This window comes from Corvus kubaryi, unplaced genomic scaffold (genome assembly GCF_017639235.1).
Source record: "Corvus kubaryi isolate FWS band 111438036 unplaced genomic scaffold, C.kubaryi_AGA036_p1.0 70, whole genome shotgun sequence".
Lineage (NCBI taxonomy): Eukaryota > Metazoa > Chordata > Aves > Passeriformes > Corvidae > Corvus > Corvus kubaryi.
In genome coordinates, this window is record NW_024582058.1 from 1,932,408 (window position 1) to 1,959,603 (window position 27,196).

Genomic DNA, 27,196 nt, shown 5'->3' on the forward strand with positions numbered 1-27,196 from the left:
AAACTGTATTGTTGGAGCTTTACTTCTCAGCTGCAAATGGCTGTAGGCTGGAACTTGGCAACATGATCTCCGACAAAAAGAGCATTTTTATTTTCTGAACCTTCTTTTTTTTTCTAATGCCCATTTTTGCATTATGCATAAAGAGTGTGCTGCTGTTAGAGGTGCTTTTGCCACCCTTATGGAATGCAGGAGAGCTGACAGCCTGTGTTTAAAGGTGAATTTAGTAGTGCAGGCCTGTGGCTGACCCCTGGATGATTTTAACATAGCTTTAGGAGTGTGAAAACAGAGCTATGGGCTAAAGCTACCCTGCCGAAGGAAAAGAGCAATGAGATCCTCCTCGATGTGCTACAGACACACGGTGGCTGCATGTGACGTTTTTCTCTCTGATTTTGCTGTCTTTGTTAAGCTGACAAGCTGTTCTGTGGAAATAAACACACCCAGCACAGCCGTCTGTCTGTCCAGGGCACTGAACTTCCCAGCAGGATTCTCAGCTGTGCCGGTACCTACAAAAAATCTGACTTGTGAAATTGTGGGTGGCAGGCAAGTGTGGGGGGAAAAAAAGGGCTTATGGCAGAAAGCACCAAAGCAAATAATGTTATGGACTTTGTTGTTATTCTTGCCCTAGATTATCTTTGTTCTCTAGTAGAAAATCTCTCCCTCAAAACTGGATTCAGGCCTGGCGCTGAATAGCTCCTTGCTTTTCTGTATCATATGTTTTTTTTCCTCTCCCTTTTACTATCAAGGGGATTCTTTGATGCTCTTTCTCCTACAGAGTCTGTTTTCCAGTTGCTATGGCCATGAACAGCCAGAGAAGCAGGGTTCCCAGGAACCAGAGAAAAATGTGGTTGGTGACAGCTTAGCACAGTGTTTCAAAGGAATAAATCAATTGTCCTGACTAATAGATCACACAGGCTCTGACACAAAGTTCAGGTCTTGAACTTCAAGCCTGGCAGCAAACAGTTGGAATTTGGTAAAAGGACATATTTTCCTCCAGGATTACCTCAGTGTGTCCAGGCTGGTGAGAAATCTGCAGTCAATTTAAGAAATTTGTCATGCTTGAAACTAAAAAGCAAACATCACAAAAGATAGAGATTTTAGCAGATCTTTACTTTTCCCTGCGAGTTTCTCTGATGTCGTGCCAGGAGGTGTGGTGGACCATTCTGCCCAGATGTACATTTGCCAGGAACTTAAATCGCCTCCATGAGCCCTGTATGAGGTCTGGAGGCTGCTCCCTGGCAGGAGATTCAGAGCTGGGATGGATTTTCTCATGGAAGTTCACTCTGATGTTAAACCTGAATTGAACGTGAGGATTCTTGAGACCTGTGATGTGACCAAAAGTTGCCAAAACAAGAGGAAAACTAGAGGGGCCCACAAGGAGAGTTATGGTGCAGCCTTGGGGACGTGAGAAGTGGCAATCAGGAATGGCTATTTCACATCCAATTGCTTGTTCCTGAATGTAGGCAACTTCAGAGGATGATGAAAGATATTTTCCTAAGGCAGAAGGAACTCAGCCTTGCACCTGTTTAACCCAACTCCCAACTGGAAAAGTTTGGGGCAATTAGGCAGCCCTTGCTGTATTGTATTTTCCGCTTCAGTAAGATAAAGCTGTGCTGAAGACAAATGGAACTTTTTAGTCTGATATTGCATTCACTGGAAAGCATTGATTTACTTCAGTTGAAGCACTGCACAAGCCCATGTGAAATTCCTTGCTTAGAAAACAGCACACGACAATCGACAGGTAGAGTCCCTACGTTCTCAGAATGAAACATTCTGACCTTCTGCTCTGAAACCAATTCATCTTGAGGTTCACCTAGCTTTCATTTCAGTAGACAAAAAGACCTTTGCCATCTCATTCCCAAATTCCTTGCAACTTTGAGTTTAAACCAAACCAAGAAAGCAAAGTTCACGTATTTGTGCATTGGATGCCCTTGTCACCTGTCAGCTTCTCCATTTCACTCTACACCTTATTACACTTTCAGTCTTAATGCTGTCCTGCAGTGATGAGTTCCACAGGTGAATTGCCACATGTTAAAAAAGGATTTTCCTCTCTACCTCCCAACTAAGAGCCTGCCTCGAACTTCAAAACTGGTTTCCTCAGTGTATTTAAATAAATTGCAAGCTTGCAATGATACACACTCACCTCAAGGTTCATAATAAGCATGTAGGAGCTCAGACTTACTTTGTTCTGTGGGTCCATGCTTTAGATAGCTGAGAAAACATCTGATTACTCTCTGTTCCAATAAATTGGAATGCAAACCTCAGGTCAATCTCAGAGCCTCAGTATGAAGCAGGAGCACATCCAGCTGACCCACAAAAAAATCCCTTCTTGGGCCACTGCACTGTGCTGAAAAGGGGAAATATTTGCTAGAGAACAGCAGCTCAGAAACAATTATTTTCTAATGTTGCCTTCTCTACTTGGGCCATTTTCTGCTCGTTTCCTTCTGCTGTGCCAATGCCTCAGCTCTGCTGTGGTCTGGTTCTGACTTGGGGAGCAGCAGGCATCCTGCACATCCGTTTGTGCAGACCTGAATTTGGATGTCAGCAATTTGTTATGGACGCCTCCTGCTGCATGATAGGGATGTTTTCTGCAGAGTGACAGCTGAGTAATCTCTCACTGCATGTACTGCAGATTAAAAAACCCCAAAATCCCCAGTCCCTGAAGACTGCAGGCAAGCAAACATAAGGAGACAGGGATCAGCTGGGACTCCAGCGATAAACTACATAATTACCTTGTGGTTATTAACAGCTTATTAACACAAATCTGATTTTATCATCACAGGTAGAATTCTGTATGAAACTGTTTGATGAGCAGTGACAAAGGTTTCACTCCCTGCTTCACAGCCTGCAGCACCCTTGAGAGAGCAGAGTAGTGAAATCACAAAACCCCTGGTATGTGAAAGGGTAAACGATTACTGTGGGAGGCATATAAAAAGAAGGAAAATGGTCCTATAAATGCACAGACATTTGCTTTCAGAAGCTCAGAGTTAAGGATATTGTCTAGGAAGCCAGAGCTAACATAATATTACTGAGGTTTTCCTCTCCATTGAAGGAAATGCATGTATATATACACACCTATGCATGTCTATATATGTATTTTTTTTCCTTTTGAAGCTACAAGAATGATTTCCCATCTTCAGTTATTTAGGAAGAAATGGTCCCTGTGACTCAGGACAGAAGGGCTGCCTGCTCTTTAATCATCACAGCTTTTGGGTTTAACACAAAAGCAGCAGCAGCCAGAGCTAGCCAGACCAGCCCCTTCCTCACTTCCCCATGTCACAATGACTTCCAGGCAGAAGGATGCAAAGCAGTTTCTTTTTCTTTACTCTTCAGTGCAAATAGATAAAATACTTAGGCTTTGAAATAACTAATTACCCTCTCTTTGAACTATCTCAAGGACAGTTTTAAAGAAAAGACAGAAGATTGCTGATAAATCCATATTGGATAAGGAGGAAAGCAGCAAGGAGTTGAGGCCAGAAGCGTGCCAGGCAGTGTCACGTCCCTGCCACCTTGTGACAAGGCACTACAACTGCAAAGCCCCAAGCCTGCAAGCCCTGGAGCTGTCAAATGGCTGGACCTGGCTCTCTTCGGGGATCCCCAGTGGGACACGCAAGGGCAGGTGTCCATCCCCAGGGGTGCACACAGAGCCCCAGGCAGGGATGGAGTCACTGACTGCTGTCTGGGGACGAGACCCTCCCTGCAGGTGACAGTGGCTTGTCCTCTCCCTGTGGGATGGGCACCTCCAGTGTCTATGACCAGCCTCATTTTGCCAGCATCCAGGTGCTGTATTAGAGCTGGAGGGGTCAAGGCTCGCTAGAACCATAGGATCCTTTAGGTTGGAAAAGCCCTCTAAGGTCATCGAGCCCAGCTGTTCCCCCAGCACTGCCAAGTGCCCCACCAAACCAAGTCCCTAAACACCATACCTACACGTCCTTTAAATATCTCCAGGGATAAGGACTCAGCACTTCCCTGGGCAGCCTGTTCCAATGCCTGACCACCCTTCCAGTGAAGAAATTTTTCCTAAAATCCAGTCTAAGCCTTCCGTGGTGCAATTTGAGGCCATTTCCTTTTGTCATATCACTTGTTACTTGGGAGATCTTGTTTCTTAAAACTTATCTGCTTGTTACCTAGGAGGTCTCTGGGCTGCCTGGATGAGAGGAGAAATACTCCCAGCACAGGGAATGGAAGCTCAGGGATTCCCACACCGAGGCAGGGAGAGCAGCGGTCCTCAGCAGAGCTCGGGTATCAGTTTTCAGTGGTTGGCTCTGCTTTTCCTCTCAGGCAGATCTCTGCAGAGTGCTTCAAAATTGGCTGTTTAGGAGGGGGAAAATATAGGTTAGCCAAGTTTTTCATCCAGACTTATCTGATGTTTTTGCCTGCTTTGCCTCTTCCTGACTTCCTTGTGCTAAGAAAACAGCTGCCTTTGGACTTCTAGGGTGAACTTTTATGTAATGCTTGAAAAGGAACAACAGAAAAGTGCCTTATTTTTAAAGAGTCAGCCAAGAAGACACATTATTGCAGCTTCTCCATCCCCACTGCATGCAGAGCTGTGGCACCAGGCCAGCTTTGCTCCTCCTTCAATTTGTTCCCAAATCTGCTGGAAGAACTGGAGGCTCCTTTGGTTTTCCATTGTTCTGGTTTTCCTGAAAAAGATCTTTTTGTGCTGTTATCCTTCCATGGAAAGGGCCTTCCTGCTCACACACTCAGTGACACAAGGTTACACAAGGCTATGGCAGCCTCTGCTGTGGAGAGGAAGGGTTTTCTTTCTCCTCTGGCACCTGGCCGGCACAGGGTGCCCAGGGAAGCTGTGGCTGCCCCATCCCTGGAAGTGTTCAAGGCCAGGCTGGATGGAGTTCTGAGCAATGTGGTTTAGCAAAAGATATCCCTGCCCACAGCAGCAGGGTTGGAATGAGGTGATCTTTGGACACCCTCCAACCTAAACTATTCTATGATTCTATGAACTTGATAGAGCAGGGCACACAAATAGGTTTGTGCCTCTGATGCTGTAAAGGATGAGAGGTTGTCTGTGAGACAGAGGTGCATTATCTTCCTTAATATTTGCTTTGCAGAGATGCAAACACCTGAAGGAGGAATTTTTCATTGCAAAGGTCTCTGTTGGCTGCACAGGACGTGGACAAGGTCACAGGGACTGTAGCCAAAGGAGGGGACTGGCAAATTTCATAGAAAAATGATAAAATGCAGTTGAAAGAATTATTTGCTCTGCTCAACACCACTTGGCTCAGCTTTCCACAGACCCTGTAAGAGGTCGGTTTCACCACTGATAAAAAGACAAAATGTATGGTTGTACTCAGAAGTAACCATCTGAGAAAGGAGGGAAGAGGAAACAGGTTCTGCCACTGCTGATGTAAGAACATGGGGTAGCAAGTCAGGGGATCAGGGCTCAAAGCAGCTAAAGGAGGCAGTTTGATATCCTGATATCCTGAAATGGCTTGGAGGCCTATAGAAAGTGTTGCTGGAGGATGGGGTGGACACAAACAGCTTACACAGGCTCAAGAGGAGGCTCAAAAACACCTGGAGAATTAATCTGTAAAGGTCACTAAATACATTTTTATGTATTGCACATCCCCATCAGGATATTTTTGAATGAAAACTAATTCTACAAAGAGGGAGAAGTATTATCTGTATTTGCCCTTTCTAGCTTTCAGGTTTGATTTTAGCTATCATTTAAAGTTGTATTTTCTTTTTAAACAATAAATAGTATTAAAATAGCACTTTTACACTATTGCAGGAATAAAAATTGCTGCCGCTGAGGCCATGTCATTCTTTATGGAGCAGAGCCACAGAAATCTATGACAGAAATTTTATAGGACAAGTCACTCCACAGTGGGTACAAACTTCCATGTGAGTTGGCAATTCATCTCCTCTACATCAGAAGTCCAACTAGGACAAGCCAACCTCGGGCTTCACGAATGGCAAGATAATAAGAGACACATTGAGGATATGCCTTAATAATACCATTACAATTTCTGCATCAGGCAGGAGTTTGGATGGCACAGAGAGGGGGCAGATTCCGTGCTCTCCCATTCTAGAAGTCCCCCAAGCTGCAGTAGATGCTTGGGGTCTGCATATGTTAGTTTTGAAACTGAAGATGCTTAATTCTGCTAGTGAAGGTTAATAGAGGTTCTTTAAATAAAAAGGAGGCTTGCAAAGGTGCAAGTTGTCTCTGTCCCCACGCTGAGCCAGCTGGAGGCCAATGAACACAGTCAATGCTGTCTTGGGTCGGGGCTAACTCGCTTTCACACCTTCTCCACCAGGTAAAGCGGCACCAATTCCCTGTGCTGCCTGAAACAGCCCCTGTCACCCCTGGCCAGGGTTTATGCCCTAAACATCCCTGTTCTGTAGTTCAAAGGCACACGGCAGGACAGCTTTCAGGCAGTGGAGGTGTAGCTCGGAGACAGCGCAGTCACGGGTCCTGTTATTCTCATCTCTTCTGGGGGAGGATTCACAGCCCATCGACTCCTCCTTTGACAGACACTTTAAAGCCCTGGCACCAGCAGCAGCAGCAGCAGCAGCGACGTTTCCTGAACGCGTCCCGCCTTTGTTAGCGCCAGCTCCGGGCCGAGTAATCCTTCGAGCTGGAGGTGATCAGCCACCAGCGACGGATTTAATGCCACGGCAATTACACCTCGCAGATTAGACTGGGCCTGATGACACGGAGTTAAGGATGCCCGTGGCAACCAGCAGCCTGTCTGGCTTAAGGCTGCGTGCAAGCAAGAAGGGATTTCGCCTGTCCCACGATACTATGCGCTCTTACACTTTACAGAATGATGAGCCACAGAACCTTTAAGAGAAGGAAAGGATTTTTGAAGACTCCTGCTGCGAGGACAAGATATCTGAGGGAAAAGGGAATGATATCCAATGCCTCTGAAAATCCCACAGGAGCAGGCTGCAGAAATATTTTTCTGTGATAGTTTGAGATAGATATAAGTGCCAACAGTGTAGAAGAAGAAATAAATTCTAGATTTAATGTGTTGGGATGAACAGGGCCTTTAGGACTTCTGCTTGTGTAAAAGTCTGTGTGGTCTCTGTGTGAACGTGTGGAATGGGGATTGCTCAGCTCGGGTAACACATCTGGGAGCACAGCAAAGCAGCCTGGTCGAGGGAAAGGTGTCCCTGTCCAGGACAGAAGGTTGGAACTAGGTCGTTTTTAAGGTCCCATCCAACCCAAACCGTTCTATGGTGTGATGAAGCAGGAGAGTTGTAAGAGAGAGGAAGGATGAATTCCTTTGGAAGGATAATTTTTTGCCTCTCTAGTAGCAGGAAAGTTGGAAGAATTGTTTTGCTCTTACACTGGCCTGGGTTGAAAGTGTTTCACTGTGCAGAGTGGTAACAGCCTGATGCACACTTTGTTCTTTGGCAGATCACAAGCACCGAGAGGAGAAAAGCCTGTCCTAAAAAGCACAAAAAGCCCCTAGTATCTCTGTAACAGGAGCTGAACTCCTCGCCATGTTTGGAAATATCCGCTGGGGATTTTTCCAGCAGATGGCAACAGCAGACCGGTTTGTAGTGCAAGGCCAGCGTTTGCAGGCTGCAGAAACCTGGCTGGGCTGTACCCAAAGCATCTTCCAGGTCTGCTTCTCCCACTCCCGATATTGAGCCTACCTGGTACCCCAGGGCATGACTGTAAAATAGAATAAATCGGTGCTGCAGAAAACTGCTGTACAAATTCTGGAGCTCTCAGTGCGTCTGCAGGGCTTAAAACATACCTGGTGCACTTTTAAACAGCTGAAAATTATGTCTCTCTCTGAACAAACATAATTTCTCTCCTATATATCTTTTTGCAAAATAATAATTCGAGGGGTGATCAGAGTGGGAGCACAGACAAACACAAAGATAAAAAATACAGTGTTTGACTGGAGTTTTATCAAAAGGTGTCTCTTCCCTGCTGTGTGCAGAAGCTGGATTGATGGACCAAAATTTCACATCATTCTTGTCATTGCTCCTGAGCCATCTTAGCCAGCTGCTCTTGGGAAGTGCTTGTTGTTGCCTTGGAAAGGTGATTATCCTGCTCGAAATTGTAGACTCAGTTTGGCCTCTGGAGGAAGGAGTTGTGCCGCAGATCCCAGGTGCTGCAGATGCTGATATCCGTGGAAGAATCAGGGGGACTCCACAGCCAAGTCCCACCTCACTCTGCCCAGGCCGTGGGGAAGATGTGGGAGTTATTTTTCACAATCATCACCCCTGCAACATCATTTTTCATCAACATTTTGAGAGCACTACCGTTTTTAATAAATAGCAACATTGTTTTGCCATTTGCAAGTTTACTATATGAATTAACCTTGAAGACATAACACAGGATAAATTTACAGCTGAAGGTTCCAACCTTTTTCTCCAAAATTCAATCAATGTGTAGCTTTTCCCTTAAGCTTAAAGTACAGGCCAGATTCATAGAATCATTCAGGTTGGAAAAGGCCTTCAGGCAGTGAAAATGAACATTTAGGTGTGATATGAGGCTTGGGGAGTGCTGAAGAGGCTGTAAAAGTCAACTGATATTCTTTGGAAATAAAAAAAAAGTGGAAAGAATTAATTCATAATGAATACCCTGCAGAAAAGACACAAGGGACAGGCTGCAGGGGAGATCCCTGAAAGCCAAAGCTGTGCCTCAGTGGGATCTAAGGTGGGAATTCTGCAATATGCCTGTACACAATTTAGTTTTCACTGGGGTCAGCGAGCAGTGGCCGCCCCAGGGCAGGAGGTGTCCCATCAGCTGTGGCTCAGGAGACTTGGCTGGGAAAAATGCAGGTTATTGTCCCCAGCCACATGGCAGTGTGCAGGAAAAGGGTGATATTGGTTATTTTTGTTACTCTGTTGGCTAAACAGAGGAGCTGCCCAGCCCTCTTCACTTGACCGATGCTCTCAGCTGTGGTGCAGGTGAATGCCACCTGTCTTGGGTGTTCCACCTCCCTGGGTATTTCTGTGCAGGGAACTGCAATGCCATTGTAACTTTTCTGCTCTCACATAATTCTATCAGAAAAAACTGTATGTTGAAGAGGAAACTGCCTCTCACCGTCCTAAAATTCTTTATCTCTCGTGGTAACTCGCGGCACACTCCCTGCATATGTTATCTTTATGTTAACACTGTTTACAAGTGCTGTTAATAAACCCAAATCCAATCGAGAAAGTTCCTCTTTGCTCACATTTCCATGCAGGGGTGGGATTATCTACCTCTACCAGTGGTAGATGCAAAAGGAAAAAAATCCAACCCATGAATGCCTGCCACACCACAGCACACAAAGCTACTGCTTTTAGTGGGTTAGGCTGAGGGCTTTTCTGTTGTTCCTTTGCTCTTCTAATGAGGAGGACTGTGAGATGTCTTTGAACAAGCTACAGACACGAAAGATTTAGTAAACAAGATTCTTTATCCCATTTCTGGTAAGAGCTTGTCCTGACAGATATCTTCTTCCTCCTGTGGTTTAGACCACAGTTTGATCTTTTTTTCCCTGTAGCCCCTGAAGCATTTCACAACATGATGGGCAAGGGCCTAGCAGTAATTAGACTGATTGAACACTGGAAGTGTAGACAAAAGAGAAGGTTGGGAATCGCTGTTGTTCTCCAAGCTGACACTACCAGGTCCTGAGGTCTCAACCCTCACAGCCCATGTTTTCGAGAGTACCTGCACACTGGTGTGCACAGACCTTGGGTCCTGCTGCAGCCTGGGGGATACGGGCTGAGATATCCCTGCACAGCTCCTGTATCTCCTGGGACAAACCCACCTCTCCCTGCTGCTGCTCCAGTGCTGTGCCTGTGGATAACAGGTTAACACGGTGGCAGTGCACAAGCTGCCAGGTGGCACCCACCTGACCTGCACTGAAGAGAAAATCTTATTTTTCAAAACTTTCCATCATGCCATGCAAAACACAGATTCCTTCCAAACCTGGAAGTGATAGCCTGGCATGATGCCCCAGGTCATGTCTTACATAAAGTGTTTTTTTCCTTCTGCACAATACTCTACATCCTACTTTTACAGATACTCACCAAAGCTACCTTAACTCATAACAGCCAGGCCTCTGTATGACTGTGCTTAACTCTTGCTCAGCTCAGGGCATCTTCCCATTCCCCAGGCTTCAGAAGCCACTGAAACTCCCATGTTTTCCTGGTGGCTTGCAGCTGCCCTCCTCCCACCGACTGGGTCACCTGCCAGGCTCTCCACTGCACTGGGCATGGCAGCCTCCAAGAGGAGTATCTGTCTGTTTGAGAGCTGATTAAAAGCCTGAGGAAAAAAAAGCTGACGGTGCAAGCTCTGAAGGTACAAGAAGCATTAGCCCTGGAGATGTGAAGGCCACCTGGTTATGTTGAGCACACACTGTGGTCAATTTACCCAGTTGTTCAGCTGGAGAGATCCATTTCCATGTGCTGGGGTTGGTCCATCTCCAGCCATGCTGTGAGAAGGTTATTAAAATGCCCTAGGGTATATCATTGTGTCCTGCAGCCGTAGGGAGGAGGAGAGAAGATCCAGCAGGCAGGAATGGTGCAGCAAGATTGATTTATTTAATTATTTTACAAACTCTTTTATAGACTTTTTTCTTCATAGTCTAATTGGACAAGGATCAGCCACCCCTTGGGGTGATTGGCTAAAATCCTAAAACATCCATTGTCAAAATATTTTTCTACTATACCATAAACAAGATTTTTCAAGGTTGCAGGTGGCTTGTTTACATTCCCTGTTACCTCTTCTGTGAGAGAGAAAAGTCTCTCACGGACTTAGAAAATAGCAAGAAAATCCTTGCTAGCAGCATTTTTGTATCCACAAAGGTGTTCTGGGGTGCTACCCCTGCCTGCTCAGCAGAGGCTTGCACACACCCTGCCATCAGCAGGGGCAGCCTTTGATGCCACACCAGCCTGGCAGAGATGTGAGTGAGCCCTTCTGACAGTGTTAACATCACCACTGGTGCCTGAACTTGAATCCCGAATTTTGCCAGGGCAGTTCTTCCCAAATTTCTGCTAAGAGCTGTACAGTGCAGCTCCTCTGCTGTTTCCCAGCTGCTGATGTGTGTCCATCCCACAGAGTCCCAAAGGAGGGGCCCTGGGGAGTCCTCTGTGCTGACTTGAGGGGACCAAAGGGTCTGATCTTGAATTTAAGGGCTGTTCTACCCTCGGCCAGGATTCAAGCTGATTGTGCAGTTGAACAATCTCTCCTCAGAGAGAGGTGGATCTGAATCCCTTTACTTGCCTCGTTCCGTGAGGTTTATCCTAAAGAAACCAGGTTACAATTGTCCCTGCTCTGCTTAAAGCTTTGTGGAGTAGGTTCAGATGACCAGTTACTGTGAGCTTTTTGCTGGTGCAAACGAGCAATTTGCCAGAAAAACTTCACATGACAAAACTTTTATCCCAAAAGCAATTTCTAGTCATTCTGAATTCAGAGATGTCCAATGACAAAAGGCAAAGGAAGCCATGCAGATTGATGCATGGCTACAAGGGACAGGAAAGCTAGACACTGATATTGAAATACTCAACCTTTAATCAGCAATGCTATATTTCTTATGGGGGAAGGAAATAAAGAAACATACAGCCACGTCGGCCAAATGAAACCAATAGAGAGTAATTAAACTTGCGTTTACCAACACAAATAGCCAGCACAGAAACACCAGTGTATTTTCTTTTCTCAACATCTGTCTGATAAAGACCTTTTGGCTGTAATATTGACATTTTTGTGACTTTTAACTCATTGGAGTCTCACAATAAAATAAAATAAAATAAAATAAAATAAAATAAAACAAACCCCTACTTTTAAGCACCAAATTCTCTTTACTAAAGCCAGAATTTTACTACTGTGTACTTGGGCATACTGGGCAGCTTATTTTCATTCAGGAAAATAAAATAAAACAAGCTTTCCCAGTACAAAAACCCTCTCCAGCAGCAGAGGATATGCTGGCACTAGTGTAATTAGAGAGGTCAGGAATCAGGTAACACCACCAACATTGCTTTATCTTTATCAGCTGAAATAAAGAGTTGAGTAAATGCCTTTAAAAAGTTAAAGCTGCTGAGGTTAATGCATTTGGGGTGGTTGAATGTGCTTTATTTGTGTGGTAAATTTATTTGTCAGGTACTGCACAAGCACAACAAACCATGATGTTTACCTGGAATTCATGAATACTCAGTTATGGGCAGCTTTAAGCACCAGACTGAGTTGGGATGCAGTACATGGTAGTGTAATTTGTTGGAATAGACTGGTCTGCTGGAGAAAAATGTTTTGAAAGATTTTACATGTTTGGGGAAAGAGCTGGCAAAGTCTGCAATCCAATTCCCATCATGAGGTAACCTATCATCAAACACTGGCTTCAAAAACAAAATCTGGCAGATCCGAAGTTTACCACATTATGTCTCCCAATCTGCTTTTGTAGCCTTTTCCCTTCCCCAAACGTTGGGGCTGCACTGTGTTTTCCGTGCAATGCTGAGAAAACAGAGCGCTGTGCCAGCGCACTCCTTATTTTTGGTTATTTTTAAATCTCTGCAAAAGCTCCCGCTTTCTTCTGTAGCCAATGCCTCTTGTTTGTGGAAGCAGTTCCAATTTACTTTCTATAAGGAAAAAAAATTCTACTGCCTCGAAAGCACTGCAAGTATCCACATTGTTCTCCTGCATTGTTTTCCTTACAAAAAGGAATTCTTTGGAACCACAGAGGCATTGAGTGGCCTCCACTCACTTTTTTTTAACCCCTCCCAGCTCTCAAATAGTGGCTTTCAAGCAGTGACCTTTCCTTTTCGCGAAGGCCACCTTGTTATTTTGGGTTGGATTTCCCTGCCGATTGTTCTGCGTTTCCTCCCGCGTTGCTCTGCGGCGAAGCTGCTGCCGCCGCTCCTGCTCCCCATGGGATAACCAGGGTGAGCACCCTGGGCTCCTCACCCACAGCCCTGCTGCTCCTGGGGGGCTGTGTGTAACCATGGGGAGAGCCAGACCCCTGGCAGCCTTTCCCATCTTCATGTGGATGGCCAAAAAACATCAACTTCTCATAACAGCCACAAATCATAAAATCCTGGCAACAGTGGCCATTAACCACCTTGTACACGTTATAGCCATCCATCAGATGCTTGGAAATGCAACAGCAGCTCTCTAGAACTGCTCTCATAGGAAGACACACATAAAAACCTGACCTTTCCTAGTTAAACAGCTGATCCACTTCTCTGTGTGGGAATAAACACCGTGTTTGTACTCTGTAGGAGTAATTATTTGTCATCCCTACATTCTCTTTCTTGTAACAAGCTTTTTTTAAAAATATTACAAACTTCTTGGAGGGACGTACAGAACCCATCCCTTTTCACACAGTACCTCTGCAGGACCTGAATTAGTTTGTGTCACTACAAAACACTGAATCCACAAGCAAAAAGCGTGAGACACGTGTAGGATCCAGAGCGAGCCTTGAAATCAGTCAATGTCTCTAATATAATCTTTAAACAAACACCTTGGCTACTTGAAGCAGACAGGAGCAAAGTCCACCCACTCTGGGATTTTGTTTTTGAGAAAGCCAAGTTAAGCTGTAAAATACAGATTCACTCTGCTGAAGGATCTCATCTCGATTTCTAGATGCTGACACTGAGCCTGGCAACAAGTCCTATCAAAAATAAACTGGGACATTCTCAAATACACTCAGCAGCAAAACATGTGCATCTTGATTCCTTGAGGACTGCTGCAGGCCTAGGAATCTGGAGCTCTGAGCAGACAGGCTTTGTTTTAGAAGCAACATGTTCTGCTGTATTCATAAGAAAATATTCTCAGAAATTCCAACTCACCAGGAATTTGAAAGCTCCTCATTTTGGTTGGATTTTGGGATGTAACCCAAGTGTGAAGAGATGGGGTTTCTTGGGGTCTTGTGAACTTGAAGTGCTCCTTTTCAGCCAAAGTCGATCGTTAGACCCTGCCCTCAACTTGCACATACAAGGCACAGAGACAAGAAGTGGAGTTTCCTAAATACTCATTTATTTTTGAAGTTGTTTATATTTCAGAGTTCAAATTGAGACAAATTGTGTTCTTTCACCCAAAATATTTGTAAAATTTTTCACTTCTGTTTCTTTCCCAGTAATAGTTTCCATCTGCAACTGGCTGTGTGAAAAACCTCAGTGTCAACATTTTAAGAAATGCTTATCTGTTTTTACATCTGTTTTACAAACTTCAGGTAAAGGGGAAAAAAAAGATGATTCTAATATAATCTTTATCTTGTACTTATTTCATTGAGAGGTGTGATAGGAGGCCGAGATCCTGTGCTAGCCAAACTTTAATGCACTACACTAACAATATAGGTAAAGCTGTAAGTAATTGGAAAAATAATAAAATAAGTGGGAACAAAAAGGAGATAATGACCCCCCACCAATCCTTCAACCTTGGCAAACATCTACTGTGTTCAGAAAACAGAGCGTGAGACAGAAGGAAGGTGACAAAAAGGAGAAAAAACAACGTCTGAAATTTCAAAATGTTTTCGGAGGATTGAAACGAGATGAAAATTTAAATTTAAGGGAAATATTTTGGTGCACCAAATACTTTTTATACAAAAGTCTCTATTTTGCAGGATAAATGTTTGAGACACAAATGTTGGCCATCTGTAACTGCAGCAGTGAGTGAGGCAGCAAGATGGAAAAGGTGTCGTGGCAAATTGCCTTGCCTCCCTCTGGAGCGCTGCATTGCAATGAGCTGGCCCGAGTCCCAGAGGCAGCAATGCCATATTCGTGTTGTGAGAAATGCAAGGTGCTCAGGCCTGGGAAAAGACCTCTTCTTGTGTCCACACTGACTGTTCCAGAACTGCTTCAATGCCACACTTCTCACTGTATCCAGAGTGAAAATTTTCCTCACCTCTATTTCTGCTTATAGACAAATCACTTTTCCTCCTTGTGGGTAATTTGGGCTACAAATACAGTGATGAATATGCTACCTAGTAGTAAAAAGGGAAATAAATATGTATAAGTGACTCTCCCCCTATTCGTGTGGGCCTGTGTGTGCCTGAGCACAGGCAAACATAAACACACACATATCTTATGCCTCCAGAATATTTATGTGTGTTCAGTGGCTCAGTTCCAGTCCAACTACAAACACCCCTGCTCATTACAGGAAAATGTGTGATGCTTATTTTAAAGCCCTCTGAAATCTCTGAAAACATAAAGGCACCTGCCTCACACAAGACATCTCCCCTGAGCTCGTTTTATCTAGCAGTGTTTGTACTTGAAGTGTACGTGACACTGCTCACTTGAGACACCATTATCCAAAAGTCCTCCAAAGCTCATTCCAAACTAGCTGAGAAAAGTCATCCTTCTTCAATCCCTCTTTTAACCAGTTCTTAACACATCTCCTCACCCCTTCATCGATGCCTCTCCCTGGAACACTTCTGTTCATCCCACTAATGAGAGGCAGATTGATTTCCATCATTTCACCTTCTGTTGCCTTATTGATGCCCTGCCTGCCCAGAGGGAGGACAGTCACCCTGTGGTGGCAGCATCAGAGAAGCTCAGTCAGAGGACACTGATGCTCTGAGTTGCAAGGAAGTGGGGTCTATTCTGATTTACACAAATCCAGTGTCTTTCACCTTAATGATGAGGACTTTTTGAAAGCTAAAGCTAAATTATAAACTGATCAGAGCTTCCCGGCAGCAGCGAGTTTGGTCTTTGTTTCAAAATGAATGGCTGTCTTTACAGAATCTGAGATTATCTGCTAAGTGATTACATACCTACACACATGGCAAAAGATTAGCACCTTCCTGCACCCCCCTGTCAGTGTTATTCTTACGTGCCCAGTCACCTCCACGGGCCCACGCCAGATGTGAGCCGTGAGAAACGCAGCGGTTGAATTACAGGGAAAGTTAAGAAAGTGGTGTGGGGGGCACATCTTTCCAGCAGTTCAAAGCCTGTTCAAACAGTTCCGCTTCTTCTGCTTGTCTCTTTTTTTTTTTTTTTCCACACTGAGGCTTTAGTGTCTCTCTCTTTTCCCAGGGGTACATGTTAAAGGAAGTTCAAGTGATCATCAGGCTATATCCCATTTCCACGTTATTCCAGCCTCGCTTGAAGAGATGATATATCTGATAGCTTTTAGCTTGGCTCTATCACTCTGAATTTCCCCTCTTTTTCCACTTCGCACTTATGATTTGTGATGGGCAAATCTCGAAAGATTAGAAGCTTGGCTTGGATAGGTTTGAAGTTTACATTTCAATTTTCAGAGATCAGGGTCACTGCAACAAGCATATGAATTATCTGCCTCGGAGTCATGGGATCTGAATGACCAAAGACTTTGGCATACTTCAGCAAGAGGAACAAGCTGATATCTGTATTTCCAGCTAACATAGTTACATTGCCCCAAAATTAAACAGACCAAGGGGATTTACTGATTTTCAGTGCCATCAGAGGAAATGAGAGCTGAAGGCATCAGAGGGTTGTTTGACTTTGGAGCAGGACTCAAATGCTGTATCCCATGTAAGGGCTTTACCCCTTGGATCCTCTGGCCAGACAAGGGGCAGGGGCAGAGCTGAATGCTGTGAATGCTTTACAGGTGGTGTCCTCTCAGAAAATAAAATGTGTGTACTTCCCAAATGGACCAGTGACACCTATATTTTCCTCTGGGCTGCAGAGTGCACTCTTAGCTCACCCTCCCTACAAGACTGTGTTATTGTTCCTGTGAAAACTCTGATTCTTCACTGACATTTGGCACCACTTTAAAATCAACTTTCCATACAGATAGATCGACTGCAAAATTGGCCTTGACTGTATTTTCTCACTGAGAATGCAGACAGGAGATGAAAATCAAAGTTTAATCCTGTTGCCTGCTGTAGCAAAACACAATACAATGCCTATCTGGAATGTAGCATCTCTCTTTTTATTTATCTATTGTATGTCTCTGTCTGAGACAAGTATGTTCTTGCTCTGTTTCCAAACAGAAGAGCATCACAGAAAACACTTCTGGTGAACAAAACAAATATACCTACTTTTCTTGTAAGGTTTTACATCACCTAAAGAAAATCTGGCTACAGACAACGGAAAGGTCTGACTAAAACTGGGTGGGGGGTTGATGAAATTTTGCTTTGTCAAAAAAGTTCTCCTCAGGGAGCTCAGAGGGTCATAAGCAGGAGACAAAGCAGTTTACAAGTTTTTTAACTCAGTTTTTGCAGACCTGAAGAAGTCTAGCTGTAAGCATTTTGGGCAGGAGCTGGGTAAACATTACTGATATTGGCCACAGGTATCTAAAGTGGCAACACAAAGGGAATAATTTCTCCAGTGCAGGCAAAACAGGTGCTGAGCTCTTTGGAAGGTCTGGCCTGAGAAAGTGGCACAATGAAAAAAAAATGGTTTCCTCAAATGGGTGGTACAAGGCTTGGGGAATGAATGTTTGTGGAGCACTCAGCCCCTGGTATGAAAAGGTGCTGTAGAAGTTCAAAGTATTATTGTTATGGCATACTTACTCAGCAAGGCAGGGAATATCAAAGGCTTTCTTCTCCCAGCTGGCTCGGCCTTATCTCCAGGAACTGTTGGTGGGTGGTGATTGCTCTCAGGGACTGGTGATGACAGAGCAGTGAAGGCACTCACTTTGCTTGCAGAGCTGCTCTGGGCACCCTCCTGGACCCGCCAAGGCTCCAGTTCCTCCTTGGTGCTTTTTGGTGCGCACACACCCCGTTCCAGAGAAAAGCCTGGAATGAAAACAGAGAGCTCTGACGCCTGGCTAATGGAGGCACTCAGGCAAGGGCTTTCACTTGCCACGTCGGGAAATAATTGATACAAATTGCTTCAGACATTCAAGGTTGCCGGTCCTCCTTCCCACAGGTTATTTTTAGGCCCAATTAGGCAGATGAAATGACACCAGAATTAATTTGGGTAGACTCAAATACTTGGGCTCGCTTTTTTTTTTTTTTTTAATGCTTCTCTCCAGATATATGGCAAATGTCTGAATTACAAAAAGCAGATAAAGGGATTTCTTTCTTTCCCCCCTCTTCTACTAAGCGATATTCAAGCACTGAAAGACTTGCTCACTGCAAAACCACTTAGGGCTGATTGCTGGGGAATTTCCTCTCACCACCTTAAACCCAAAGCAAATAACAGAATATGAAATAACACATATTCTTGGCGTCAGGCTGGACGAGAGCTCCCCCAGGTCTGTCATAAAGGAAAGGCTACCAACCCACCCATCAGAAGATAAAATACAATTAACCGATTCATTATATAAATATTTTGGGTGGGGAGATATGAATTGGCTTATCTCTATTATTCTTATCATTATTATTAGCTACTGTTTGCTAAGACTGAGTTTTTCAAAGCCTTCTTTCGCGTTAAGGATCCCAAATTCCCATGTTAAATCCCACCCTAAATTTGATGGTGATAGCTTTTGCAAGCTACTGGGGAACACAAGCAGGGGGAGAAATAAGACAGGTGAGATAATATTCATGGCTGTTATTGCCAGAATTTATGGACAAACTATTCCCGTGCTATTTGAACATAATTCGTACATTTGGGCAAAAGGCAGATCCATAAGTGTTCTCCAGCAAAGCCCCAACCTGTGTAATGTTTTCTCAGAGAAGGAGCTACTGTAACTACCATGGAATATGCAAAACCTGACTGCTGGCCTCTGTGGTTTTTGCACTTTCCCAAACCCTTCCAAAATCAGAAAGCTTCCCAGCTCTCAGGAAGAGGCAAATCATGAACTACCCCAGGCTTGCAGGCTCAGAGGCTGCAGATCAGCTGGGTGAAATGTTGGCATTGCCCAAGGCAGCAGGAGTTCTGCCCCTGAGTTCAGCAGGGCAGTGCTCTGCCCTCGTAGGGCGAGCTGGTGAAGAGGTCTGCCTCCCATGCACATTCCTGTGGCTCAGCGTGTGAGGACACGTTGTCGGTGCGGGGCTGACAGCTCCTGTGCAGTGCTCAGCCTGCAGGATGTGCCAGCAATGCCACTCACTTGTGGAGGGAGGAGAGGGGGAGAAGTTGGATTTTGGCCTTTGCAACAGGCAGGGCTCGTAGGATCAGCTGCCACAGCAGGTCTGACGTGCCATGCCTTGATTTCTGCTGAGGCCTCAGTAACCCCAGGCTGATACATGACAGGAGGTGGTCATGAAAAGGCACCTGATTGTGAGATACAACCATCCCACCCTGGGGAAACGGGGGCTCCACTCTCTGCTGTAACACAGCACTGGTTCAGAGCATTCCAAATGGAATTGAGTGACAGGCTTCCCTTACTCTTATGTCACAGGCCCAACTTTTCACTGTGCCACGTCATAATTAAGTACAAGAATTTGAGTCTGACTGCAGTTCACCTTCACATAAGCCAAGCTTTAATAAGTATCTGACACTTTGGAAAAAACCTCTGGTAAGTCAGCAGGAATGAGGGTTTCTTTCTCCTTATTAGTACCTTTTATGATATCACAAATATACTTCCCCCCTAATCTCTTTCTGAAGGCAACACATACATAATTTTTGGGCTTGAGTTTTTTTCTCACCTGTATCTTCTAAGCATGTCTCAGCACTTGGATGGTTGGTGACAGGGGAGTAATTAATACTTTCTGATAATAAACTAATAAATCTGAGGCAGAAAAACTTAAAATATCACCAGCTGCTCAATATTGAACTGCTCCAAGATGCATTTATTTTAGACAATCCAGGCTGTAACCTTACCTCAAAATACTGGGTCATTATAACTACTACATGAACAAAAGTCCTGATCCATTGAAAAAGTTCTTTTAAGTATGGCTTTTAAACCTGAAGTCTTCATAAGGTGCTTGCCCTATTTCCTCCCCTAAAAGGGTTCATAGCTCCTGTGAATTCCTGCCTCATCACCCGCTTCCCTGGTTCATATCTAAGCACCATATTCACCTTCATATCTCCACCTGTGCTTTGCAGTGAATCTCACTGTGGCATCTCTTCCAGCAATCCCAGCTGGTGGTGCTAAGACCCAGTAACAGAAAGATCTCCAGTCTGTAAAAAACTAAAAAAAAAGAACAAAACACACCGTTTGTTAATAATATATTTTCAGACACTTGCAGGAAACACTGGCAACTGGTCTCTACCAAGATGATGAGCCATGAGGAAAATACAGAGCTTCCAAAATTACAAAAGTAATACTCTCACAGGCACAACATCAGGGGAGATTTGTCCTCTTTCCTGTCTGTGACACAGACAATGAATTCCTCAAAATCCCTGTCTCTCAGCAGCTTCATAGCAGGACATCCCTGCAAGGTCGTTGTGTGAACACTAAAGGCTGGATCTCACAGACAAAAGTCACTTCCCCATAGTCTTTCAAGAAGTCTTTGTAAAAAGGGACGATGGAGGGGAGAAGGGAAAGGAAGATCTGCTGTAAACATCTGAAAGTTCAAAATTAAAAGAAAGTTGGAATTTATCTGGAATAGCGTTGTGTTGACACTAGGTATTCATGCATGAAAATTTTCCTGACTTTTGTAATAGAAATTACTCCAAAGGAGTAAATGTTTTGCTTCAGTCTCATTTTGCCATGCCCATGAACATACCAGAGATGAAAGGTACCTGGCTGAATTTGGGTAAAAATAGATGGGATTTTGAAAAGCGGGAAGAAATGCCTGGGAAAAGTCACCTACATATGGTCTTAATCATGCCAATGGATAACCCCCACATTACCCTTTAAAAGGTCATCTGATAAACATCAACATTGGGCTTTTCTCACAAACCCAACACCTAAAATTGCTTCAGGCTACTGTAATACGGCATGAGAAGTTAAATTAGAAGCATATATTTGGTAATAGCACCTCTGAGAGGGACTCTTCAAAAGCCTGTGCCCCCATTAAAGGATTAGAAGTCCAGCACACGTATCAGCAACGACTCTCCATCCAAAGAGAAACAGAACAGGGGACAGAAATCAGCATTTTGTTCTGATTAGCTGCTCTGATTGATGTAATGTCTTAATTACCTTTTTTTTTAAACATTGCTGCAAACCTGCCATTGAGGGAAGTACTATAAAGAATACCACTATGAAGCAGAGCTTTCAAGCTTTCCCTTATCTCTTGTGGGTCTGGTGCTGATCTTTCCAGAATATTTTTTGGTGAGACACACAGAATGAAGCAGTCTCCAAGCAGCTGGTAGTCTTGGGTTCAATTGCTTTCAGGAGCACCCAAAATCCAAGTTACAGACTTGGAGGTAAAGCCATTCAAAAAGAAGAATGGAGTCGTTAAATACTTCTGGAAATGTGCTATTTCTGTATGAAACAATGGAAGAGATATTAAAAAAGATGCAGGGATAATTAGAGTCAGCACATTCAAAAGCACTTCCTTTTTATTTGGGCATTTTCTCTTCTGCAAGCAAATCCGTTCAATTTTCCCTGAGTGACAGTATTTTGAGGTTATCTGCCCCAAAGGCAAATAGATCTGATTGTCCAAGAAATAAGGATAAAGGCAAAGGGCACATCCTAAAGATTGAAGACTGGCTGAGAAATTGGAGGGTGTAAGATGAAAGAAGTTCTCTGTCTCAAGGTCACTGATGATTTTAGGATGTCTTTAAATGGGGGAGAACACTCCTAACCACAGTTTTTATACTTTTGGTGTTTTCCTCTTTTTCCCGACTCAAAGTGGGACAAATTCAGGTTTTCCCTCCACTTTCCAAATAGAGTCCTGAGTTTTGCTCTGGCACTTGTGGGCTCTAAGAAAGGATAGATGGAAGCAGAATTTTGCTCCCATTTTGAAAGCCTCCTGCAGCCAGTCAGAAAATCCTCTGCACGTGGGCTTTCATGGAATTTCCTATTTATTTCATCCCAAATTCATCTTTTCAGTTCATGAACCAGGAAACAAAATTTCCTCAGTGCTGGCTCTACAACTCTTGCCCAAGAACTGATGATCAGGCTCTGCTCCTTTTCCCAGATTTCAGGGTTTGATTTCTGAGACTGTTGGAGGTAAGCAGGGCATGACAGAAGTGGCCTTGCCCTCTCACAGACACAGTGACTCTGAACTCCTAAATTTTTGTCTCTAAATTCCTAAGTTATCCTCATGGGTTTTCTCCCCTGGACTCATGAGAGCAGTAGAGTAGTTCAATGAAATTTTCTTTCCCAGCTCCCACTGAAGAGGGGACATTTCTGAGCCCATTTTCCCTGGTGTTTCTGTATTTAACAGGTCCTGCCCCCATGGACTCCTATCTTAAGAGCATACAAGCAGGAGCAGGCTGCTGCAGCAGGAATCCAGAAGCTGGAGCTGTCAAACTGAGCCTTATTAGATACCAAAGGGGCTAATAAAAGAATGGGTGTTTGTTGTATTTCTGGCAGGGATGGTTGCTGAAAAGCCTGGAGAGAAGGATCCCGAGACACTTCAGCTCCCAAGTTCCGATGGATGTATTTCTAGTTGATCAATCTCTGTCTCTGTGGCTGAGCTAACTTCCCACTTCAGGCCTCTGACAGCTGGACAAAGCAGGGTTTGAGCCATGCCTTGCTTTAAGTAAGTGTGGAGAGATGTTTTCAATCTGACCTTGCCAAATCAGGCCCGGGCTTGGGGTGTTTGCTGAGGTCCAGGGAAGATTTTCCCACTGAATGGCAAGTGGCAAAAGCTAATTCTACCCAGAGCAATGTGATGGAGTACTGAAGTGACAAGTGTTTGGGGAGATAGGAATCTACCTTGTGATCTGCAGAGCCTTTAGCTTCATAAAACAGAAGAAAATACTTATATATGCTGATTTGGTAGTGGTGGTGGAGATTGTTAAAAACTAATTACAAAGTATAATTTTCAGAGACAGAGGAATATATTTAACCACACAGTGGATGTGTTCATGATTATCCTTCTATATTAAAGAGATAAGATTTGGCAAGAGCAAATGTGGGCTTTGTTTGGCTTTTTGCTCTTAAGTTCTCATCTTTTCTTAAAGTCCATCAGATAATGAGATGTAAAAGCACACATACAGCAATAACGTGGTACAGTAATGAACAAAATATAATACCAGACAACAAAAGCAAATCTTCCACATTTAAACACTTCTGTGCATTTTTCCTCTCTACTTTTTTTCTCCTGTCCTTAAGACAATAAAAAACTCCATTCAAATAATAGCAAATTCTCGTCAAGATTTTACCCAGGATTTCCATGCCATACAAAAATAGGTCCCCTCCCTCGCTTGTTACCCTGCTCTCTGTTTCTTCCCTCTAGTCAGAATTCTTGCTGTGCTAAATACTTATGATGTCACTGGCCTTTTCAAGATCACTTTTGACACCTAGGGCATTTTTATTTCATATATCGCTCTGAGTATTTTTACTGTCATCATCAGTGTTGTCTCGAGACAATATTTTGCATGAGTGTATCACATGTTAATGGTAAATACAGCAGCTGATACTTCATAGAGGCAATAATGGGCCTTTTAAGAAACTGCAGAGAATTGCCATTATGCTTTTAAATAGCAACTCTTCCATAATTTGAAAATTAATAATAACAATAATAACAGTAACAACAACAACAACAATAATAATAATAATAAAAAAATATTCTCGGGCCTCTACCAAGTGTACCAACTTGTGTCAGAGATGGAGAGAGTAGAATTCACCCTATTCATGTCCTCCTTTCTCCATAGGAGTAGAAAAGGTGTGACAACAAAACATGCTTCAAGACTTGCTCTTGAACCTTCTTTTCAGCTGGCCGTAGCTAATATTTGGGACTAGAAGAGGGCAAGCAGCCAGGCACCTTAGCTTGTATTGCTCTGTACCAGTCTGGCTCCACATTTCTGTATTTCCTGGTAATCTTCAATCAGGCACGAATGCAAAGGGGAGCCTAGAATGAGTAAGAGAAAAATGAGATGTCAAATCTTGCATTTAGAGGATTTAGCAAGGTGCTTAAATAAGTTATGGCATTGATATCCTGACAGATTGCTCAGCCAGGGGACTGGGAATGGAAAATGAAAAGTCTATTGATTAAATAAATTAATTTTTAAATCTAAAAGTGGTTTTAGTAGATTAATAGCCTCTTACACTGAATCCAAATTTTCTCCCCTAGGCAAGCCCTTGACTTACACATATGCTGCAACTTCTCCACCTCAGCCAGTCAAGCCTTTCTGCTTTACACAGGGGGAAGCTGTGACCCTGATTTCAAGAACCACACCATGTGTCCAAGGCCAGGAATCCCGGATTATCCTACAGAAGTCAGTTCCCGAACTCCCTCCTGGCATATTAAACAGCAACATGTTCAAACAGAGCATTGCAAGGGAAAAGCCAAACTAACCCTTGTTGCTTGAGCACACCCTTTAATGCGTTTCTACCAGCTCCTGTGAGCAGCCTTTCCCGGCACAGTCATCATTTGACTCCCAGAGAACTGGATATTGTAGTGATGTGAGAAACCTGCTGCCCCAGAAAGGCTTTGTTTGCCAGATTTCTGTTGAGGGAGCAAGAAACAGCAGCCCTTTTTGGGGCTTCTCTCTGCAGGAGATAACTCAGACAAGCACTCGGTGGGTGGAAATGTGGGCTCGGCAGATGCGGGTTCCATGTCCGGGTCTGTCGCTGCCCTCCTGCACAACATCAGGCAGGTCATTTCATGCCTCTGTATAGTGCACATAACGATACTGAGCTCCTCTGCAAAGTGCTTTGAGACTCACTGGGAGAAAAATCTGTAACCCCCCCCAAATATTTCATGAATAACAAACTGCAGGGATGATAATATGTGAAACATGTCAGAAAAAAAACCATTTAAAAGCTCAGTGCATGGCAAGTTAACAAAATATTGGTGAACTGGAGGCTCAATTCTCATAATTCTCCCTCTCATCTAACAAAATGGCTTTTTGAAGTCTGGACAAGTGAAAATGGGATTACTAATTGCATCTCTAGATGGAAAGATTAATCACAGGAGCCAGATGGGGGTTTTTTTGGCCCTTGACTGGTTTCCTCTAAGTGGTCAGGGACATTAGTAGGATGTATTAGTGGGAATCACTCAGCAGTACCAGTTCTGTCTGAATCAGAAAAGAAAAAATTAGTCTTCTGCCTGTTGTGAGCTTGATCCTTTTGCATGTTCAACTCTTTCAAACATGGACCAGGCTGATCCTAAATCCACTATGCTGTGTTTAACTCTGGAGTCACTTTTCCTACCTGATGACTTAAGACTTGGGAGTGGGTCTGTCTGCCTGCTCAAACCCAAGGTGGGAGACAAGGCGACTGGTGTGGCGGGATTCTCCACAGCGCCGAGTTATCCCCATAAACACGCAACACCCGAGTGCTCTGCACCACGGCTTTGTGTGTGATTTGGATGTGTGGAGGGTGGCTTTCAGCGTGCTTTTACATGTGGTTTGGCCATGTTGAGGCTGTTTCACAGCTTGTTTTTACATGTGGTTTGGCTGCAGCCAGGCTGGTTACTGTGAGCCTTTACATGGAGCTTGGCTGTGTTATACTGAGGTCTGCATGTTTGGGATTTTACTACCCCTGCACTAAGACAGTGCAGGTCGTAATGCTGGGGAGCAATTTAGATAAAGTGAGAAGTCAAACCCAGCCTGGCACTGCTTCCTGTAGCACCATAATAAAAATCCTGGAGCACTGTTATGCCCCAGCTTCCTCCACCACAACCAAAGTCCTGCTGCTCCAGCTCCTGAAGTCGAATGTTTTCTGTTTCAGATGCAGGGGATTAGACATAAATCCTTCCCTCCATTTCAGAGGTGGGATCCAAATGGCTTCCAGCCATGTCAGCTGCTCTACCTTTGTGTGGGTTGAATGTATAGTCAATAATATATTACATAAAGAATGTGAGTTATTAAACCTTTTCTTAACCAGCAGTCTACAACCAATATTTCTCCAGGCAGTTTCAGCTGCATATATTTTAAAGTGACAAAACTCCCAGAAATCATTATTCCTGATCCACACAAAACACGCAGGGAAAATTTAATGGGTAACTCTGAGGTATAAACATGGAAGTGTTATTTTGATGCAAAGATTCAGGCATGACTTCTGTCTAACATCAGCTCCTTTTGAAGCATTTGTCTGCAGATTGGCCCTTAAAAACTGTAATAACTTTTGTCTGTGTAATATTAATCAAGTTAATTCCTTTCAGAGAAATGGAATTATTCACTAATTTTTCAGTCTTACTCTTCTCTCCCCTGTACATCCCTGGTTTTCATTGCCTGGATCAAAATCCCCATTACCTGCAATTCTCTTGTTTTATGCTTCAAATGCAAGATGGAACAAAAGCCTTCCATGTTTCCTATCACATAGCTGCCAGTACTGTTCTAATTTTGATTTTCCTTCCTTTTATGTGCAGTAACTTAGGTTTACATGTACACAGGTTTTATATCAATTGTCTCATAACTTGTCTTTTTTTCTGCCTGTCAGGTCTCAAAGGAGATAAGGCTAGGAAGGAAGGTAAAGGGGGAATTACAGTTATAGTGAATTCTCTTCCAAGAATCCACCTAGAGAGACAGATATAATTTCCAGATGCTATTGCAGGACTTAGAAACTTAACAGGGCATTAGGTGTCACTCAAAACTTTTAATCACATACCAGGGACTGAGCTGCAGAAAGAGTCCCACAAGCAGAATACTGTAATAAAGTAGAGCAAATGCTACTCAATGTGCAAGTTGTCTAGAAACAAACATGCTCAGCACATGAAGTAGAAAAGGCAGAACAAATCCTTTCGCCTTTGCTCGGTTCTTGAAGCAGTAATCTGAGTGAGTCATCAGAAGAAACAAATATTTTCTGAGTGAAAATGCAGAGGAAACACTCCACCCATTAATGCTTTGACACAGAGAGAGCATTTGATATTAACGATTTTTAAATACTTCTCTGTATTCGCTCTTTGTAAATTCTGCCATTTGGTGAAAGCGTTCTGCATCCAGTGCCACTGCTCTGACCTGGATGAGTGCTGCATCTTCCAAGGAAGATGTGTGACTGAGCACAGCATCGTCTGGATGTCACCGTATTTTACCTTTTTCATTTTCCCTCAGCACAGCAAGCTTGGTAGTACCTCCCTTTCCTGAGTTCAGAGTGGGTTTCCAGAATTTCCTCTCCAAGACTGGAAGACAGATGAAAAAATAAGTTTAGAGGAAGGTCTTGCTTTGTTGTTGTTTGCTTGGGGTTACTTTGTTTTGGTGTTGAGGTGGTTTTTTTCTGTGGGTTTCTTTTTTTTTAAACTTTATTTCTGAATTCCATAAAATAAAATTTTTGATGATATAAATACATCTCTTTTTGCTTCAGAAGTGAGATTTTTTTTTTCCGTTAGCATTTATAGAATAATTTAAAATTTCAGGTCAGTTTTCATAAACATAGAAAAAATTTATAATAGAAAGTATTTTCATTGAAATTATGATATGCTCTTAGTAGAAGAGA

General features: G+C 43.6%; 1 long non-coding RNA gene across 1 annotated transcript; it reads right to left on the bottom strand.

Moving 5' to 3' along the window:
- Positions 1-17,187: 17,187 nt before the first annotated feature.
- LOC121674752 lies at positions 17,188-26,900 on the bottom strand. Its single transcript, XR_006019817.1, has 4 exons — positions 26,796-26,900; positions 23,583-23,669; positions 19,780-19,891; positions 17,188-17,612 (listed from the first exon to the last, which is right to left on the bottom strand). It is a non-coding gene; the product is annotated as an uncharacterized LOC121674752 (long non-coding RNA).
- Positions 26,901-27,196: the final 296 nt, after the last annotated feature.